Genomic DNA, 16,836 nt, shown 5'->3' with positions numbered 1-16,836 from the left:
TTTTCTTATGTGAGAAACAACCCCAAACTTGGAACTCTTCACTTCTTGCCATAACATTGTCCAAAACAATTCATATGTGAATTCTTTATGGCGTGCCTTTGCTTGAGTTACTTATGGGTGTGGCTGGTTAGGCCCAAAGTCCACATATACAGCTTCCTGAGAAGACAGTAGGGCTATTCTGTGTGTCCCAAGGAAGCACAACTCTTTTTGTAAGATTGGATCTTCTCTCAGGAAAAGACTTCAGAGATTACACAATCTATGGCTAGGGAATAATGCCAAAGTTGGGAGTACCACACATTCATCAGAATGGGACATGGGGATGCAAGAGAATTAGAGCAAATTTCTTTGTAACAATCAGAAAAGTTGAATATGGGGACCCTTTTGGGGACCCAGTGTGATCTAACAGAAAGAAATTTACTGATTTTAGTACTCTTCTTGCTGTTTCTACTGCTCAGATTACTTCTGGGGACTTCTTTACAAAGTGGCAGAAAGCAGGTCTCGTCACTCTGTTTGGTTATCACATGGCATCTAGTCCCTGGAAATACTGTGGTCCTACTGGGGGGCTGGAATGTGGACAAAGGGCAGTGGGGATATTGTCACTGGCCTTTGTTCACTACATGTTTTATATGACCTGGGAGAGTAAAATCTTAGAGACTTGTTATCCAAAATGGAAGCATTCATTTGTCAAAGATGTATATGTTGTTTTGAACATCAAGTAGAGAAGTTTTCTAATGTAAATACACAGAAACATTCTTAATATGTGCAAAATACCATTCCTCAAATTTGGCCAAGATCACATAATGCAGATTTTAATTCCCTGCCTATCCTTTTCTCATGATTTGAGATTACTTCCTTGGGATGTTTTCTTCTTTGAGCACAAATTTGTGCCATTGTTAGTAGAAAAAATCTGTTTGCTTCCTATGCGATGGTGAAGGAATGTCAGACCCCCTGAAAAGATGGAACACAACTTTGTTATACTTTCCTTTCAGAAACACAGCTAATTTGTCAAAGAAACTAAAAAGAAATCCAGGTTGAGACTACTGTTAGTTTTTCATTAATAATTCTGAAAAACCAATAATTATATGTAACTGATTCTTTAAGTCAAACCAAATTTATTCAAAAACAAGAAGAAAATATTCATACTGCCTTTGAAACATTGTCCCTGTAGTTTCAAACTTGAATGTACTTTTAATCTACCTCCAAAGAATGCTCATGTAAATAGATTTGTTGTGTATCCTTTTAATCTTACATGTTTCTTGTGACAATGCATACACTGAATTGTAATATTCTCAATTTTGTAAGACTATCAGAACTAGTTCAGTCTCTTAGAATGAGACATCTCCCTTTGATTCAAGAAATCTAGTTCCAATTCTTTAAAGAAATAGTTCCTAAGATGCATAAATTCCCCTTGAGACCTATGCTGACTAACTCCCATAGGTCAAGATGCCCTGATCACAATAATGGAAATTTTATTTCCGTTATTCTTTTAAATGTCACATTTCAAAATGCAGCACTTAAAAAAGAGGTATACAGTTCTTTATTTTTTCACAAACTTGGAATGTAATTTGCCTTTAACACCTGTTCTTTTGGTGATTGTGTTTTCTTCTTCTCTGTGTCCAATATGACAAGGCCCAGAAGCTTCCATCTTCAGTTTAGTTGGTCATTCTTCTCAAACAGAGGGAGATGTTTCTCTTACCACTGCAACATAAAATTATACATTTTTCAAAATTTTGCTTCATTTTGAATATCTACTCTCTAATTCAATTTACTTATTTTTCAATTTACTCCAGCAGACAGATACTCTCAACTTTGTTTCCCAAATTTTCTTTTTTATTTTATCTAGAACAGTGAATTTGAGAGTTCTATTTTCTTCAAAGCTAGTATTTCCATGTCTTTCTCTTTTGTTTATCCTGATTATTTTACATTTACTTTTTTGACTTCCTAAGCTCATTCTCTCTCCATCCTTCTCTCTGTCTCTGTCTCTGTCTCTGTCTCTATCTCTGTCTCTCTCTCAGTAAGGAGTTATAGCATTCATGAGTGGTCTATAGACATGGGACTGGGGAAGCTAGGTTTATATTTGTTTATAAGTGGCAGTATTGGAGGATGGGGGATAAACTGGATTAAACCACAAGAGCTATGTGTCAGAGAAATATGAATTATTTTCAGAAAATTTTCTTGTAATGTCTATATATAGAGGGGATGGTGAGGTAAAGGGTCTGATGATGAAGATGACAGATAAACACCTACAAAAAATAAAAGAAAAGGATTGCATCTCCATGGTTATAAAAATCTGTAAGGGAAAAACTAGTCAGTGAAGGAAGTAAAAACTTAAGCTAGGATTGAAGTCTAGAATGAGGAGAGGTCATAGGTTCTGATTATGAAACCCAGAAGAGGAGCAAATTAGGTACCAATGATATGAAAAGAAATTAACATGAGACTCAAACTAAGGAGAATATTTTGGAGGTCCACTGAAGAGAACATCTCTAGAGCAGGGGAAAGAAGGAGATTGAAAGTGGAAAGAGCCAGACTTGAGTGTGTGCTCAGCAAACTCAGCAACTGGCTGAGTACCTGCAATTTAGGTCTTCAGGTAGAGTTGGTACCTGAAATAGTGAGGCCTCCAAGACAAAGAAAAGCAACAAAATACAGGAGTTGATGTTTGAAGATGAGTTTTAGGTCCTTACACTGTTCCTAGCAGCTCAGTAGTTTCTACAAAACAGGAAATATGGGAGCTCAGTGTTTTAACAGGTCCTAGGCAGGTATTTGTCATTATCCTTCTTTAATTTCTTCTTCATGTTGTATATTTCATAATCTGAGTCACCTACATAATTAGAAGGATTCCTACATTTCTTCCCTTTATTCCATCTCCTACTTCTTAGGAGTGGGGACACAGTACAGTCTCAAAGGATACAATACTAAGAAGTGCTATATGAGCAGGAAAGCACAACAGCTGAAAGCGCCCTCTCTGACCTAGAATTGGTTTCTTTCTTTTTTTTTTTTTTTGAAGTTCATAATGTGAATTTATTTGGAAATAGAGTTTTTTTTAATTTTAATCATTGTTCAAATACAGTTTTCTCCTTTTTACTCCCAATCCAGTCCCCCCTCCTACCCTCCCCACTTCCCTCCCATTACCACCCTCCCCTTAGTTTATGACCATGTGTCCTTTAAGTTTGTTCCTGTGAACCCTTCCCAATGTCCCCTTAAATTCCCTCTTCTCTCCCCTCAGGTCACTGTCAGCCTGTCCTCTATTTCAGTGTCTTTGGTTATATTTTGCTTGTTTCTTTGCTTTGTTATTTAGGATCCTGTTAAAGGTGAGATCATATGGTATTTGTCTTTCACTGCCTGGCTTGTTTCGCTAACCATAATGTTTTCCAGCTCCATCCATGCTGTTGCAAAGGGTAGGAGCTCCTTCTTTCTTTCTGCTGCATAGAATTGCATTCTGTAAATGTACCATAGTTTTTTGATCCATTCATTTACTGATGGGCATCTTGGTTGCTTCCAGCATCTAGCTATTGTAAATTGTGCTGCTGTGAACATTGGGATGCATAGGTTGTTTTGGATTGGTGTTTTAGTATTCTTAGGATAGAGTCCCAGCAGTGGAATTCCTGGGTCAAAAGGCAGATCCATTTTTAGTTTTCTGAGGAAGTTCCATACTGCTTTCCATAGTGGTTGTACCAGTCTGCAGTCCCACCAGCAGTGCACTAGGGTCCCCTTTTTTCCACATCCTCTCCAACACTTGTTGTTTGTTGCTTTGTTTATGATGGCCATTCTGACTGGTGTGAAGTGGTATCTCATTGTGGTTTTAATTTTCATCTCTCTGATAGCTAGCGATATTGAACATCTTTTCATGTGTCCTTGGATTTTCTGTATGTCCCCCTTGGAGAAGTGTCTGTTCAAGTCCTTTGCCCATTTTTTTAATTGGATTCCTTGTCTTCTTTGAGTGCAGTCTTGTAAGTTCTTTATATATTTTGGAGATTAAACCCTTGTCTGAGGTATCATTGGCAAACATGTTTTCCCATACAGTTGGTTCTCTTTTAATTTTCATACTGTTTTCTTTAGCTGTGCAGAAGCTTTTAATTTTGATGAGGTCCCATTTGTTTATTCTTTCCTTTATGTCCCTTGCTCTAGGGGACACGTCAGTAAAAAAGTTTCTTCGTGAAATATCTGAGATTTTCCTACCTACGTTCTCCTCTAGGACTTTAATGGTGTCACGTTTTATGTTTAAGTCTTTTATCCACCTTGAATTTATTTTTGTATATAGTGTAAGTTGGTGCTCAAGTTTCATTTTTTTGCACATGGCTGTCCAGTTCTCCCAACACCATTTGTTGAAGAGGCTATTTTTATTCCATTTAATGTTGCTGCCTCCTTTGTCAAATATTAATTGACCATAGAGACTTGGGTTTATTTCTGGGCTCTCTGTTCTGTTCCATTGGTCTGTGTGCCTGTTTTTATGCCAGTACCAGGCTGTTTTGATTACAGTGGCCTTGTAGTATAGTTTGGTGTTGGGTATTGTGATCCCTCCTACTTTACTCTTCTTTCTCAAAATTGCAGCAGCTATTCGGGGCCATATAAATTTTTGAAGTGTTTGTTCTATGTCTGTGAAATAAGCCATTGGTACTTTAATAGGTATTGCATTGAATGTGTAAATTGCTTTGGGTAGTATGGACATTTTGATGATATTAATTCTTCCAATCCATGAACACGGTATATGTTTCCATTTGTTTGTGACTTCCTTGATTTCTTTCTTCAGTGTTACGTAGTTTTCTGAATACAGGTCTTTTGCCTCTTTGGTTAGGTTTATTCCTAGGTATTTTATTTTTCTTTTTGCTATTTCAAATGGGACTTTTTTCATTGATTTCTGCTTTTGCTGTTTCATTGTTGGTGTACAGAAATGCCTTTGATTTCTGGATATTGACTTTGTATCCCACTGTTTTGCCAAATTCATTTATTAGGTCAAGCAGTTTTTTGGCAGAATCTATAGGATTTTCTATGTATACTATCATGTCATCTGCAAACAGTGACAGTTTTGTTTCCTCCTTTCTGATTTGACTGCCTTTTATTTCCTTTTCTTGTCTGATTGCTGTGGCTAAAACTTCCAATACTATATTGAATAGAAGTGGGGAAAGTGGACAGCCTTGTCTTGTTCCTGATCTTAGTGGAAAAGATTTTAATTTTTGCCCATTGAGTATGATGTTGGCTGAAGGTCTCTCATATATGGCCTTTATTATGTTGAGGAATGATCCCTCTATTCCCATTTTGCTGAGTGTTTTTATCATGAATGGGTGCTATACCTTATCAAATGCTTTTTCTGCATCAATTGATATGATCATGTGGTTTTTGTCTTTGCTTTTGTTTATGTGATGTATTACATTTACTGACTTGCCAATATTGAACCATCCTTGCATCCCTGGAATGAATCCCACTTGGTCATGGTGTATGATCTTTGTAATGTATTGTTGGATGTGGTTTGCCAGTATTTTGTTGAGGATTTTAGCATCAATGTTCATCAGTGATATTGGCCTGAAGTCTTCTTTCTTTGTTGTGTCTTTATTTGGTTTTGGAATTAGGATGATGTTGGCCTCATATAAAGAGTTTGGGAGACTCCCATCTTTTTGGATTTTTTGGAATAGTCTGTGAAGGATAGGGGTTAGCTCTTCCTTAAATGCTTTGTAGAATTCTCCTGTGAAACCATCTGGTCCAGGGCTTTTGTGTGTTGGGAGTTTTTTGATTTCTGCTTCAATTTCTTTTGTTGTTATTGGTCTGTTCAGGCTTTCTGCTTCTTTTTCATTGAGTTTTGGAAGATTATATTTTTCTAGAAAGTTGTCCATTTGACCTAGGTTTTCAAATTTCTTGGCATATAGCTCTTTGTAGTAATTTCTTACAATGCTTTGTATTTCTGTGGTATCTATCCTCTTTCATTTCTGATTGTGTTTATTTGGGTCTTCTCTCTTTTTTTCTTGATGAGTCTGCTTAAAGGCTTGTTGATTTTGTTTATCTTTTCAAAGAACTCGCCCTTGGATTCATTGATCCTTAGAATTGTGCTTTTAGTCTCTATGTCATTTAATTCTGCTCTGATCTTGGTTATTTCCTTCCTTCTGCTTGATCTGGGCTGCCGTTGTTGTTGTTCCTCGAGTTCTTGTAGACATAGGGTTAGGTTGTTTGTTTCGAATGTTTCTAACCTTTTTAGGTGGGCCTGTATCGCTATGAACTTCCCTCTCAGGACTGCCTTGGCTGTGTCCCATAAGTTTTGGGTTGTTGTGAGTTCGTTTTCATTTGTTTCCAGAAACCTTTTGATTTCTTCCCTAATATCATTCTTGACCCATTCATTGTTTAATAGCATGCTATTTAATCTCCATGATTTTGAGTGTTTGGGGTTTTTTTCCTTGGGGTTGGTTTCTAGCTTCAGTCCCTTGTGGTCTGAGAAAATGCTTGGTATGATTTCAATTTTCTTGAAATTCTTGAGGCTTGTTTTGTGTCCTATCATGTGGTCTACGCTTGAAAATGTTACGTGTACATCTGAAAAGAATGTATATTTAGCTTCTTTTGAATGGAGGGCTCTGTATATATCAGTAAAGGCCATTTCATCAAGGGTATTGTTCAATGCCACAATATCTTTGTTGACATTTTGTTTAGAAGATCTGTCCATTTTTGATAGTGGGGTGTTAATATCTCTGACTTAATTGTGTTGCTGTCCATATCTTTCTTGAAGTCCTCTAAGATTTTCTTTATGTATTTGGGTGCTCCTATGTTGGGTGCATATATATTTACAATATTTATGTCTTCTTGATGGATTCTTCCCTTCAGTATTATGAAGTGACCTTCTGGGTCTCTCTTTATGGACCTTTTTTGGAAGTCTATTTTGTCTGATATGAGTATTGCTACCCTGGCGTTTTTTTCCTGTCCATTTGCTTGGAAGATTTGTTTCCAGCCCTTCACTTTCAGCTTGTGTAGGTCTTTTATCCTGAGGTGGGTCTCTTGTAGACAGCAGATATGTGGGTCATTTTTTCTTATCCAATCAGCTATTCTATGTCTTTTGATTGGAACATTTAATCCATTTACATTTAAGGTTATTATTGATAGGTGCTTATTCATTGCCATTTATGTACCTGTGTTCCTCTCTCTCTCTCTCTCTTTTCCCTCCCTTCCTTAAAGCAGTCCTTTTAGAATCTCTAGCAGAGCTGGTTTGGTCAAGATGTATCCTTTTGGACTTCTTTTGTCTGGGTAGCTACTTATTTGGCCTTGTATCTTGATTGAGAGCCTTGCTGGATATAGTAGCCTTGGTTGCAGCCCTCTGGTTCTCATTACCTGGAGTATTTCTTGCCATTCTCTTCTGGCTTGAAGTGTTTCCATTGAGAAGTCAGCTGTTCGCCTTATTGGGGCTTCCTTGTATGTTACTTCCTTTTTCTCCCTTGATGCCTTTAAGATTCTCTCTTTCTCTTGAAATTTTGTCATTTTAATTATGATGTGCCTTGGGGTGGGTCTCTTTGGGTTCCTCTTGATTGGGACTCTCTGTGTTTCCTGGATTTGTGTGACTTTTTCTCTCATCAAATTAGGGAAGTTCTCCTTCATTACTTGTTCAACTAGGTTTTCGATCCCTTGCTCTTCTTCTTCTCCTTCTGGTATCCCTATTATATGGATATTATTATGTTTCATATTTTCTTGCATTTCTCTTAATCCTTCTTCATTCTTTCTGAGCCTCTTTTCCTTTTCTTGCTCTTTCTGGATGCTGTTTTCTACTTTGTCCTCCAGCTCGCTAATCCAATCTTCTGCTTAATCAATCCTGCTTCTACTGTGTTCTTCAGTTCAGAAATTGTATTCTTCATTTCCTCTTGACCTTTGTTGATAGTTTCTATTTCCTTTTTCATGTTTATATAGTTTGCAGTGAGATTGATGTAGTTTCCCTCTAATTTCTGAAAGCTCATTGTGAGTTCATTGAACTTCCTGGTAATCATTGTTTTGAACTCACTATCTGATAGTTGAGCTGTCTCTATTTCATTTAGCATTTTTCCTGAGGCTTCCTCATTTCCCTTCAATTGGGGGTTGTTTCTTTGTTTTCTCTTTGTTCATGGGTTTCTTCTTTTTTCTTCTTGTTTGTTAATTTGATCTGTTCTGATTCCCTTTAATTATGGTGTTAACTTCTGTGGTAGAATATTTGTGAGATTCAGTGGTGCAATCTCCTTCGTGTATCCTGGTGTTCACAGCTTCTCCCTACTCTTTTTTGTGATCAGTTGGAGGAGTAAAGCAAAATGGTTTAAAACAGCAAGACAGTATACTATGATATTTACTTTAGCAGCCAGTAGAGAAGAGATGGGTTATCCTTTGGCTCTTTATAGTGTTAACCGTGATCCTCCACCCCACTATCCACGTTTTAGAAAGGATGGAAAGAAGGTAAGACTCTTATTGGGGACGAGAGGATTATTAGTTTGATCTAGAAAGCTGTGAGGCTGTGGGAGGTCAGATTCTAAGGTAGGGTTGGACTAAAGATTAGTATATAGGAGTAGTGAGTAAAAGAATAGAGACAACCCCCACAATAGTATAGTTCAGAAAATTGCAAAGTGGGCTGAGATCAGGTAGGGGTATTGAGAAGCATTTACAACGTATAGACTAGGTCTTACTAGCAGTAATAGTAAAGTGACAGTCTTGTGGCAGAATCGATGAGGTCTAGATAACAAGAATAAAGAGTATAGAATCTTGAGAGGTGTATTAATGGAACACAGATGAAGGATAGTAACTTATCAACACCTTGTGACTGAGATACCAGAGGGAACCTATCAAATGACAGTATAACCAGCCAAGCAAAGAAGATTATACAGAAAGAAAAAGAATACCAAAATATTATTAAAATAAAAAATGTCAGAAAAATGAGAAAAAGATAATACAAATTTACAGTAACTTGTAAGATTAAAAAAAACGAAAGAAAAGCGGAAGATGTAGTGCAGGAGAGATAAATTTGGAGTGGAAAGAATAATATTAGGTTGAATGGAAGAGAAACATAAGGGATTGCGAGATAAAAATAATAAGAATTGAAAAATAAAATGTCACATAAAACACAAGATAAAATCAATCAACCAACAACAGCGAGAGAAACCAAACAAAACCAAAAAACAAACAAACAAAAAAACCCACAAAAACCTCTTGTTGGTTTCTAACTGGCCAGACCAGTTTTTCTGATCTTGCTGGCTTCAGCTGGCTGAGGGGCCTTTGAAATGCTTCTCTCTCTCCCAGCCAGATCTCAGCAAGTCTGTCAGGTACCCTGGGTGCTCCCGAACACACTGGTGCTCCAGAGTCAGTCTTCCTGATGGTGCGCGAGCCCAGCCGTTTCCAGCTCCGTGTTCCCCACAGAACCGCACCCCGACCGGGTGTTGGCGCCTTTCCCAGCTCCCCTGTCAGGCTGGCTGGAAATTTCTGAGCCACTACTGTAGGAACGCACCAAGCTCCAAGTCCCTCCCTGGATTGCAGGGCACGATTCAGGCCTCCCTATGGGGTGCGAGCCGAGCGTGGCCCAGCTCTGTGCTCTCCACCGATCTGCACTTCCACCGGGCTGGGGTGCAGGTGCCCTTCCAGGCTGCCCCCGGTCCTGTCGGCTAGAGTCCCTCACTTCTCCCAGGTCTCTGGGCGGATGTTCATAGTCCCTGGGTGATTTTTTCCCAGTCCAACTGGCCAATCTGTTCCTTCTAGCAACACGTTCTCCCCTGGAGTTGCTCACCCCCGTATTCGGGGGAGGGAGCAGTGACTTCCCTCTCCCAGGAGCCCTGGGGCAGACCCCAGAGTACTGGGGGGCCTGGGGTCTGCACACCCCTAGACCCCATGCTGATCCCTGGGCCCCTTTTGTCCTGTAGCCATCTCCTTACCGTCTGGTTTTCCAGTGAGTGCAATAATTTTGATGTCCTGCTTTCAAAAGTGATTCGGTAACCTAGCCCACTTGCTGTGTTTCTCCACCAATCTGCGAGTTTCCCCCCTCTTCACAGAAGCAGAGGAAAATGCTGCCTAGAGTAAAGCCGCCATCTTCCGTCAAGAAGAGGGAAGGAGACACAGACACATAGGTACACTAGGAAGATGACCATGTGATGACAGAGGCAGAAACTGGAGATGTCTGGAATTGGTTTCTTAGGGTGACACTAGTTCATACCCTCTGGTTGTATTAAGATAAAGTAAACCCAAAGTGTAACATCATAAGATTTAGGAATGAAATATTTCTCAACAAACATTTATTGAGCCTGAAGTAGGCATTTGGACCTGGATTAAGCAATAGAGCTGTAAGATAAAGACCTGAAGCTGCTATTCAGGTCTGTAGGGGAGGCCAGGGGCATTCAGACTTGTGGAGAGTGAAGTTTATGTGATTTGCAGGGCTCTCCTGAAGGGAAAAAATACTAAATTACAAATATAAATTTAAGTAAGAAGTTTTATTTACAGTGAGAAAAGAAATTATAAGAATTCTAAATTTTAAAAATCCCATGAATACCATAAGTATCACAAAAGCCAGGAAAAAAATACCCAACATACTATTTTATTATCTAGATACATAACAAATTTCTGTAACATTTTTCCTATATATTTTGACTGTATACTTTCAATCATCTCATCATATGACAATGATTCTTTATGATCATTTTTCATAAACAGAAATATAGTTCAGTCTTTCTGTAAGCATATTTCATTAAACTTCATTTTTATTATTGATCATTTTGACTAAATGTCATTAAAGGTTGAATCACTGGCTTTTAAAAATTAGAATGAAGTTTGTTATATTTCAGCACCTATTTCACTTAATTGCCCTTATAGTCCCAGTGTTCAGATGACAGGCTGTTTTCATTACAATGCAGCCTCTGGCCTCCCTGCTAGTGAGTGTCATGGTGCAGGGTGAGTCAGCCTGTGGGTGGCAGGTGCATTCCGGGAAACCATTCCTACACTGGGATGGCTGGTGTCACTTAACAGCACATGGAAATGTTTATGAAATGCATAAATGTATCCAATGAAATTCAAATTAATGTCTAACAACTCTTCCTGAACTGGATTCCCCAAATGCCCTTGGCCATTCCAACCTACCCAGTGTAAGGAGACATGTGCCAAGTCAGGTGGGGGCAGAGTGGTAAGAGGTAGATCACTTATTACAATTAAAATAGATAACACCTTCATATTCTACAAAGATCTATGACTTCGTAAACACATGACATTCAGGGGCCTTAAAGGGACCTTGGCAAATGAACTGTCCTTAACATCCCTATAAATATACCTCTGACGAGGCAGATAGATAACTTGAATGGGTGAACAAAGACTACAAAGTGGTATTGAACTTGGAGCCAAGTCTTGAAAGATGAGATATTTTTTACAAGGTCAGTGGAAATGGCTAGGCCTGGTAGGAGGTGCCAGTGAAAGGGACAAAGAAGGAATGAAAGAAAGTAAGAATGAAAGGAGAAGCAGGGAAAAATGATCCTTTTGAAGAGTTTTAGAGAAAATTCAACAAAGAATGGTTAAAAGCTGTGCTGGGTCCAAGCAAATGAGCATATGAAAGACTATTGGATTTAGCAACTGAGAAACTGTGTGTTGACCTTTGCCACAGCAGTCTCAATGTGGTGGTTGGAAGGCAGAGCCTGATTTCAGTGGGCTGAGGATTGCGAATAGATTTAAGAAAGTTTGCATTTTGACTATATTCCTTCAAGAAGTGTGCCTGGGAAGGGAGGAAGAAGCAGAATATTGTAGTTATAAGAAAGCTTTGAGATAAGAGAATCTTCATTAGTATTATTTTTAATTCAAGAAGAGGGTGATCAAGCATGTTAAGAATGCCCTGTAATGCAGTTGCTAAGTAGAGAGAGATTTCTCTGCACTGAGCAGAAAGTGTGTGGTCTTCATCTGCTCATAATCTCATACACCTGCTTCTCAAGATTCTAAAATTCTCTAGAATAGTTTACCAACACCAACAAACTGAGCAAATGGGCACGTCAGCCAGTCTTCAGAAGAGTCTGTATGTGCTCATCTCAACATTCGAGGCAGTAGCTAACACCTCGGCCCTGCTGTGATCCCACATATCAAAGGTACATTCAGTTTACATTCTGACCTACTCAGCTCTCCCATTTTCTAATCTCACCCTTTCCCCCAATCCTCTATCTCTGTCTCTTTCTCTACATCATTTCTTTTCTTTTCATGACATAATATATTTGCCATTAGTGTGCTTCAAAGGTATAGCTTTTAAATGGCTACATAGTATTCTATAACATGGATGAATCATTACCTATTATAAATATATTGTTGGGCATGTAGGCTGCTTCAAGATGATTGTTTAGTTATTTACATTTGTGTATATAGCAGTTACTTATTTATTGAGGATAAATTTCAAAAACATTTCAAGAAATAGAATCACTTCCATAAAGATATGCATGCTTTTTGCCTTTTGACACACATTGCTAAGATGATTTCCTGGTAGCTCAAATGCTAGATGATAATAGAGCAATCGGAGATCATAAGCTTTTGCATTTGGGGGAACACATTTGAATAATGTGTTCATTAAAATGGAATGAACAATAAAATGGAAAACCTGAAGCAATCATCTGACACATTTGGGTCAAAACTGGTTTTGATTGGTTTTACCTATATATGTTGAATTTACTAATTAATAGAAAATGGGTTTTCACATTTTTCACTTATTGTGAAAATTTATTAAGGTAAATGAAATTGCTTTAGACCTGGTTCCTAGTCTGTGGTAACTGGTCAGCTTAGGATAAAAATACTTTCTGGAAGTCATCAGGCACATTATTCTTAATCTAGAAACATAAAAACCAATACAAGACAAGCTTTATCCACCAAATAAACAAAAAAAAACCATGGTAGGTGCATAAGGAGCAGCCAGCCCAGGACAATAAACCTAACTGCAAGGAGAAAGGCTGAATGATCCACCCTCTGCCAAGCACAGGGGAGTCCTGAATCCTCGCCCCTTCCTGGTCATTCCCTGGGCCTCAGGTTCTAGGATCTTGCTGAATAAACTGAGGAAAAACGAGAAGCTAAACAGAAAAGCAGACTTTTTCAGAGACTTCCTCTGAAGAAGATTTTGCCAAATTTCTGGGAATGTGCAAGAAACTCAGGCCACAGAAAGCCTGGGTGATTCATGACCCATAAACACATCACAAGTAAGCATATCACAAGATGAAATCCAGTTTTATGTATTCTTAACAAAATCCCCTTTTAAAAATTTGTTTGTTTAAAAATGCTACTTTTTCCAAGTTACACTTATATAGGAGCATCAAATAAGAAAGCTCTTTGATAAAACCCTGCCTATTTCTGAAAGAGCAGAGATGAGAAAAATGTGGGTAGGAGCCATGTTTGGTCATAGCTTCTTAGCTACTGAACTTTGATCATTTGGCAGAGAAAGGGCAAGACCATTATGCCACCAGTTCACAACCTCAAGATGAAACTTGTTAATAAGTCATTAATGAAGTCACCCACTCCATTAGTGATCAGCAAATGACTAGAACTCTGGCCAAAAGATCCAGACATCAGCAGTGTCAAATAACAGCTGAGACTGTCATCTAAAAATAGACTTTGCAGCATTATTTACAATCACCAAGATATGGAAGCAGCTCAAGTGTCCATCAGTAGATGAGTGGAAAAAGAATTTGATACATTTATGCAATGGAATACTACTTGTCTATAAAAAAAAAGAAAAAAAATTTTACCCTTTGCAACAACATGGATGGGCCTGGAAACCATGATGCTAAGTGAAACAGGCCAGTTACAGAAAGACAAATACTATATGATTCCACTCATATGTGGAATCTAATGAACAAACTGAACTAACAAGCAAAATAGAGACAGACTTATAGATAGAGAGCAGGATGACAGCTCTGGGATGTGGGTTGGTGGTTAAGCATCTAGCAAAAAAGAAAAAGGACCCATGGACATGGACAACAGTGTGGTAATTTTGGGGAGGAAGAATGGGTGGAGGTGGAGGGGGGTATAACAGGGATAAATGATAATGAAAAAAACAATACAAATAAATTTGAAAGATAAATAAAAATAATACTTTGGATTTAAATGAGTAATTCAGAATTGGTTTTCTATGCTTGCCTGTGATAACACTGTGCATAGAAGACCTGTTTAAAGACGTTTTTCTTTTCTGTGAAAGAAGGGATTTATTGCAACCATCTGGGCAGGGAGCTTAGGCTCAGCTCTGTGGGAGTTGGGTGCACCCACACATCTACCTCCCAGGCTTTGGAGGCCCTTGGCACTGTTAGCCTCTTAAGTACATCTGTACACTTGACTCCCCAGTGCAGCTCACCAAAAACAAGTGAATGGCTCAGGAAATCATGCAAAAGTTTTAAACCATTTCCAGAAACTTTTCCCTGGGAACTCTTCTCATCGTTCCCCTTCTTCATCAGGTGGAAGCAATTAAAAGGCTAACTAGTCAATGTCGAATGACATAAGCTAAACAACCCAAGATACTCCTTGGCAGAGATGGCGAACTGAAGAACCAAATATCTCTCTCCAGAATGTGTCCATATGCATAATAAATTTAATATGTTGGCCAAATTGACCAGATAATTTTTAATAAAGTTTGTATTAAAACATACATTTATTTTTCTTTGGAGTTGAATTTTTTCATTGAATTTGTTAATTATATATAAGCTAATCAGATTAGCCAATGTGCTTTTTCTGATTTCAATCAGTATATCTATAGGTCAGGCCAATAAAAGATGTTTAAGCTTTGCATTTTCAAGGTTTTTGCCACCATGAAGTATATACCTTTCTAATCTAGATAATTTTCTGTTTTGTGTCTAAGCTTCTACTCCTCTCAGGCCTTTTCCTGTCCCACAGCCAATAACCAGATTCCATTATGCTGAGAGAACGTACTGTTTGTCCGCACTCCTTGCCTGACTGTTGGTGTCTTGGGCTCCTCCTATTCAAGAGAATAAAGAATGGAGTCTGGAGAAAATTTGTGAGTTAGTTTTCTATGGGTATTGGACAAATGATACCTGTTCAGAACCCTATTACCAATTCTAAGTAGAATACACAGGAAGAAGACATCAGTTGTGAAAACTACTAAAGGAAAAAGGCTGAATGGAACTGATGTATGATGAAGCTCAGAGTTTAGACTGTGAGGTTTCAAGAGAATTCTCTGCGTCAGGAATTCACAATAGCTTTACCGCAGCTTCCCAGGCCTCAGACAGTGGTGTGGGGGGGAGCACTTAAAGAACAGACTCAAAGCAGACACAGACAGATGGAAGCACTAGAATTCGGAATCAGAGGCTCTAAAAAATCTTCCTAAAAGTTTCCAACCTATAGACCCCTGTCCAAATAAACTCAACTCTTTACATGGATGTGTGAAGAGAGCAGAGAGCCTAAGTACTTGAAAGATGTGTTAGTAACATCAATACCAGCATTGGTTCCTGTTGGCATGAGGTTAGCTGGACAGCCAGGGCGCTGTGAAAACCTTTGTGAAGTCCAGAGACCCTTTGCATGGTGGCTGGGAGCTCCTTATTTCTGTCTTAACCCAGCACTTTTCTCACTCTCGCCCCTTTCCTTTCTCCATTTGGTCTCAGAATTGTCATCAGACTCCTCCAGCTCCTAAATACCAATTAACAACCTAAAGGAATGCCTCATGTGTTTCTGCTGAGTGGCCAGTCTATGCAAGTCAGCCCATCACTTGCCTGAGAGGACTCAGGGCACTCTTGCCTTGTCCGCCCTCACCCACCCCCCATGAACACCCTGCTACTGACACGATCCTGTTCCAATGCCAGTTCTGAGCCTTTGCCAATAGAGTCAGAATTTGTGCCACATGCAGGAAGCATACCCCCTCTCTAGAGCGTGCCCTCTCCTCCTCAAAGGAAGAAGAGTGGATAGTTATACAAACAGGAATGGAGAATGTATTACAGTATATTCTCCAAGAAGGGTGGTGCCCTAGGAGGGAGAAATGCCATTTACTTGACAAGAGAGACCAGCTGTGTTTCAACTGCATCTTTGTCTTTCTAAAGGCAGGTTGTGTAATGTTTTCTCAGGAGAGAGGAAGAAGGGAGGAGAGAGAGGACAAAAGAGACAGGCATGATGGGGTAACCTTTCATTATGTTATTGTACAAGAAATGCTACAGAAAATAGTAATGCCTGGGAAAAAATAAATAATACAGCCTGTACCCCATGATTCAAGACAGAGAGGTGGGTAGATGATGGGCTTTTCATTTAAAGACTGAACAGTGCCTGTGGAAATTGGCGATGAGTTATATAGGCTTGAAAACTGTGCAATCTTTCAACAGGTTGGAGGGGGAATGGGTTACTGCCTGGGGTTTCACTTACTCCTTGAATTCTTTTCTGAGGAGATCTGTGATAAACTGCTGAATTACAGTGCCAGCTGCTGGATGCAGGAGCTGCTAAATGGCCTCAGTGATGATAAACAAATGCCAGGAAAAACCCAGAGAATATCTGAATGTTCTGGAATCAAAAGAAGAGCTTGCAACTCATACTCTAATATTGAGTCAAGTTTTGTTTGTTTGTTTGTTTGTTTTACAAAACCACAGTGATTTTGTCTAGTTGACATCTTGGAATTTCCTCTTTTAAAAACTTTTGAAAAGCCCTGGCTGGCATAGCTCAGTGGATTGAGCGTGGGCTGCAAACCAAAGCATTGCAGGTTTGATTCCCAGTCAGGGTACATACCTGGGTTGCAGGTCAGGTCCCCAGTGGGGGCCATGTGAGAGGCAACCACACATTGATTCTCTCTCTCTCTCTCCCTCTCTTTCTCCCTCCCTTCCCCTCTCTAAAAATAAATAAATAAAATCTTTTTAAAAACTTTTGAAAGATCCTAGAATAAAGCAAAATTAATTCCTGATTTGTTAGACTCATTATAAAAATATTATTGGT

At 38.9% G+C, this 16,836-nt stretch overlaps 1 long non-coding RNA gene across 2 annotated transcripts in view; it reads right to left on the bottom strand.

Moving 5' to 3' along the window:
* LOC123818837 overlaps positions 1-16,836 on the bottom strand; it is a 95,150-nt gene that overhangs the window by 22,337 nt on the left and 55,977 nt on the right. For both annotated transcript variants that reach the window (XR_006785709.1, XR_006785708.1), the window contains one exon: positions 1,579-1,698. This is a non-coding gene — a long non-coding RNA (uncharacterized LOC123818837). The remainder of the gene's footprint in view (positions 1-1,578; positions 1,699-16,836) is intronic.

This window comes from Phyllostomus hastatus, unplaced genomic scaffold (assembly GCF_019186645.2).
Source record: "Phyllostomus hastatus isolate PE091 unplaced genomic scaffold, TTU_PhHast_1.1 phas_contig_29, whole genome shotgun sequence".
Taxonomy (NCBI): domain Eukaryota; kingdom Metazoa; phylum Chordata; class Mammalia; order Chiroptera; family Phyllostomidae; genus Phyllostomus; species Phyllostomus hastatus.
Note: the sequence above shows the minus strand (reverse complement) of the source record. Positions and strands in the feature narration are given on the sequence as shown.